Below are 4,904 nucleotides of genomic sequence, written 5' to 3'. Positions count from 1 at the left end.
TTTCACAGTGTTTTACAGTCCCCTTTGTGACTCAGGTATACATCGTTAAGCTGGGCTTATAGTGTGTGCTCTCTTAGTAGATTTTACCTATATGCAAGGAGCCTAGCAGGACTCGCAACTAGCTGAAAGGTCAAGGGTTCCAACCTACCAGCCACTCCGAGGTCCCATCATGATGAACACTCTTGGAAACTGTATATAGCGTCACTCTGACTCAGAATGGACTCGATGGCAGTGGGCTTGAGTCTTGGTTGGAATTTACAAAGATGATGTGTGGCTCCTTCTTTTAAATTATTAAGAATTTCAATAAGGGGAAGCAGAGCATTAAACCAAGGGTGGGGCCCTTCTGAGAGCAAAGCTCTGTGCCACCGCCCAGCCTCTGTGCCTCCCAGAGCACTGGCCTTGTTGGAGTGCCAGTCCGAGTTCACCCAGGAAGCCCCAGAAGGAGCTGTCATGTGCTAATGTTCAGGACTCTTTCTTTGGAGATTGTGTCCCACAATTGCTACTGCTATTAGTTGTTGGGTTGATTTGTCTTGTATTACAAAGTAGAACTGCCACGTGGGTTTTTCTAGTTTGTAATTATTTGGGGAGCAGACTGCCAGGACTTTGCTTCCCATGTAGCTGCTGGTTGGGTTTGAACAGTCAACCTTTTGGTTACCAGAGAAACACTTAACTATTGTGTTACTAGCGTGCCTCTAATCTTATGAGAGGAACATAATTTTTTTTTGTTTACTGTCCACTATAACTTTAAAATTAATTTGGATTAAAAAAATAGATTTATCCTGATTTGTATGTCCCTTTCATGGCTGCAAGGAGCTCTAGCGACGCTGGTAGGTCGGTTTGGGACCGCTAGTCACAAGGTCAGTGGTTCAAACCTACTAGCTGTCCCAGGGGAAAGATGAGGCGATCTGCTTCCATGAAGATTTACAGCTTCAGAAATAATTTATAGGGTCTGTGTGAGTTACAAGCAACGTCATGGTGGCAGATTTTTTTGTTTGTTTTTAGAAATCAATTAATGTTTAAAAGGTCTGACTTGAGTTCCATGAGGATGCTGATATTGCTGTTTTGACATGGTATAAATCAAAGAGCATGGAATTCTTTGGAGATAAACTAAAGGTTTGGAAACACTCTTTTTAGTAGTGTTTAGCTCTGGACGGAGGATACATTGAGAAACAATAACTTCACATTTTGAGATGTTTCATAAAGGTTTCTATGATTTTGTAGCAATATTGTAGCATCCTAAAAATGGAATGACCAAGTCGATGTTTGAGAGTTCATTTGAAACGGTTGGTGAAAATATACCTATATGGCATGTGCCAACCAAAAATGTTGCTGACAGCCATCCCTTTTCCTGCCCACCTTGTGTCGCCACCATTGACTGAGACTTGCTAGTGGTTCTGTGGGTTAGAGTTACTATTGGCTATTTGATGTTAAATAAACCACACCTTATAAGAGTGCAAAATTCATGTGAACCATTCTTTACTGATTTAGCACAATCGTTGTTAGGCTTAGAGATAAGTTAAGGTATAATTTCAATTTGTGGTTCAAAGATGTTCTCAGAATGGTAGTCTCAGGGTTCCTACATACCCCAGTATTTATAGCACAAATAAGTCTAGATTCTGCAAAAGATCTGAATTTCTGATCTATATTTTTCCCCTTTTAAGTCGGACTTCCTCAAATGAATTTTTGACGAGAACATTCAGAAGTGGTAGCTGGACACCATCTAATTCTCCTGGTCTCGTAGCTAAGATGGTTCAAGGCAGCAATTGTTCCCACTAAAGGTATTGTAAATTACATTCTATGATCATTGACTTCATCGAAGATGCTGAAAAGGGGGCTTTTTCCCATTTTGTCTTATAATTCATACACAGAGATGTATGTAAAGGAGTCAGCAAATTTGTTATTAACAGGGTCAGAGAGTAAAGACTTAAAGATTTGGGAAACCATCGAGTCTTTTATACTGTGGTAATGTGAAATCATTCACAGATACATGAAATTTTATTTGGAAAGTTTCAATAAAACTTTATCTATGGGCATGAAAATTTGAATTTCATATAATTTTACATGTCATGAAATTATATTCTTAGTTTCATTTTCTTTAACCATTGAAAAAGGTAAAAACCTTTCTTGGCCCTTAGCCTGCACAAAACAGGTGGTGGACTAAGTTTGGCCTATAGACAGTAACCTGTGGACACTTGGTTTAGAGCTGAGAGCAGCACCTTCCAATGGGAATAGAATGTGAAGCCACATATGTAATTTAAATTTTTCTGGTATCTAAAGTAAAAAAGATCAAAAGGTATTCATTTTAATAACATATTTGACTAAATCCAACATATCCAAACTAATATGCATCCATATATTCAATATAAAACATATATCCAGTAGAAAATGTATCAATGAGATATTTTACATAAAATAATTTTTTATTTTATTACTAAGCCATAGAAATCTGGTGTTTGTTTTACATGACAGCATATCTCAATTTATATGCTAATTTTTATCAGAAATACTTGGTCTGTATTTAGATTTCATGAAATTTTCAGTGGAAAAATAAATTCACATCCAGCAGTTTTTCAAAATTTCCAAGAATCAGATCAAATATTAGCTTTTAAATTGAATTAGAAGATAATTAAAATTAAATAAAATGAAAAATTCCATTTCTCATTCACTCTAGTCACATTTTATATGTTCAAGTGTTATCTCTGTAGGAAACTGCCTTAAACCAACGATATGTGTGTGTGTGTATGTATAGTCAGGAGAGGATTATTTTATCATAATCCAATGGTTTAAAAGTGCTAAGGGATGGTTTTACAGAGGACAAGTCAAAAAATATCCTGAATATACATGCATGGTTTATTCCAAACAAAATGTGTTTAAGCATGTCTCTACCATCAGTGGATGGCTGTAGACAAGTCAACTCCATAATACATTTGTCTTAGTCTCGTTAGGGTGTCATGAAGGGAAAAAAGGATATTAAATAAACATGGAAGAAGCACACCAGCCTGTGCGATCACAAGGTGCCAAGGGATCAGGTATCAGGCATCATCAGAACAAAAAATCTTACCATAGTGAATGAGCAGGAGAGTGTGGAGTGGAGACCCAAAGCCCATTTGTAGGCCACTGGAGTCTTGGGGAGGAGACGAGACAGTCAGGGTGCCATGTAGCAACTATGAAAAATACAACTTTCCTCTAGTTCCTAAATGCTTCCTCCCTACCCCGCCCCCCACTGTCATGATCTGAATCCTACCTTGCAAGTCTGACTAGACCATAGGATGTACACTGGTACAGATAGGAACTGGAAACACAGAGAAGCCAGGGCAGATGATCCCCTCAGGTCCAGTGGTGTGAGTGGCGATACTGAGAGGGCATAGGGAGGGTGGGTTGGAAAGGGGGAACCTATTTCAAGGATCTACATGTGACCTCCTCCCTGGGGGACATACAACAAAAAAGTGGGGGAAGGGAGACGTGGGACAGAGCAAGATATGACAAAATAATAATTTATCAATTATCAGGGGTTCATTAGGAAGGGGAGAGTGGGGAGGGAGGGGAAAAAATAAGGACCTGATGCCAGGGGCTTGGGTGGAGAGTAAAAGTTCTGAGAATGATGAGGGCAATAAATGTACAAAATTGCTTTACACAATTGATGTATGTATGGATTTTGATAGGAGTTTATGAGCCCCTAATAAAATGTTTTTTTTTAATGAGGAGCTGATACCAAGGGCTCAAGTAGAAAGCAAATGTTTTGAGAATGATGATGGCAACAAATGTACAAATGTGCTTGATACATGGATGTATATATAGATTGTGATAAGAGTTATACGAGCCCCCAATAAAATGATTGGGGAAAAAAAGAAAGAAAATTAGGTCGCTCAAATACCTGATTTTTCCATCAGTCTATTAAGCAATATTAAAACTAATGAAGGGGATCTTATGGAATGGGTTACACATGGGGACAAGTCTTAGATTTACAAATATGATCCAGAAACAAAGGTCCAGTCAAAGGGGCAGCTCCCAAGGGGATCTGCTGGCCAGTTAAACTCAAGTCAGAGAGGTCAACTTAGAAGGTCATGGAGCTTGTTCCTTTGGAATTTCTCAAGGTAATCTTTGATAGACTTTCCCTAAGGACACAGGAGGATAATAGGGTTCACTATTAAGAACTGTAAAGGAAATTGAAGACTGTACTTGTGAGAGAAAGGCCAGGGAAGTCACCTGGCATTCTCTACCCTCCTCCCCATGACAATGCACTTGCTGCTTCTTCAAAGGTAGCAAAGGCTGTCCTAGGAGAATTTAACTGTGAAGCCTAATTCCAATCGCCCTTTCCCTCAGGCTTCGCGTTCCGTAAGTTCTTCCAAGAACATTTTAAAGGAGCATGGTTTGAATGGCTGGAGGAGGCCAACATTGCTGTCATTTGAAGAATCCGGCCTTCTTCGAGTCAAGGCGGGGCTAGCGGGGAAGCAGCAGGGCCTCCACAAGTGAAGGGATCTCTATGGAGGTTATGTTGAGAAACCATAGCTTCGTATTTTGAATGTTTTCAAGAATAAAGATTTTCATGAATTTGTCGCAATATTTTGATTTGCATCTTACTTTTGAAATGTTGTGAACATATACGTAGCAGCACGCACTCCTCAGTATCTACAAGGGCAATTCAACCACAGTCGTTGCCTTATTCACCTTGTGTCTCCATTTTCCCGGTCTCTAACCATCTTGTTGAACCCACCATTGGCTCACACTCGCTCGCCCCCAAACTTCTCGTCTATGTCTCAGAGTTACTGTTGGTCATTTGCTCGCATATAGATCATTTTCTAAAAGAGTGCAAGGTTATGTGAACCGTTCATTCCTATTTGGGCACAGCTACTGTGTGGTTTAAAGATAACTGAAGGCATGATTTCAGCTGTGGTTCGAAGATT

The sequence above is a fragment of the Tenrec ecaudatus genome, chromosome 9 (assembly GCF_050624435.1).
Source record: "Tenrec ecaudatus isolate mTenEca1 chromosome 9, mTenEca1.hap1, whole genome shotgun sequence".
Classification (NCBI taxonomy): Eukaryota; Metazoa; Chordata; class Mammalia; order Afrosoricida; family Tenrecidae; genus Tenrec; species Tenrec ecaudatus.
Note: the sequence above shows the minus strand (reverse complement) of the source record.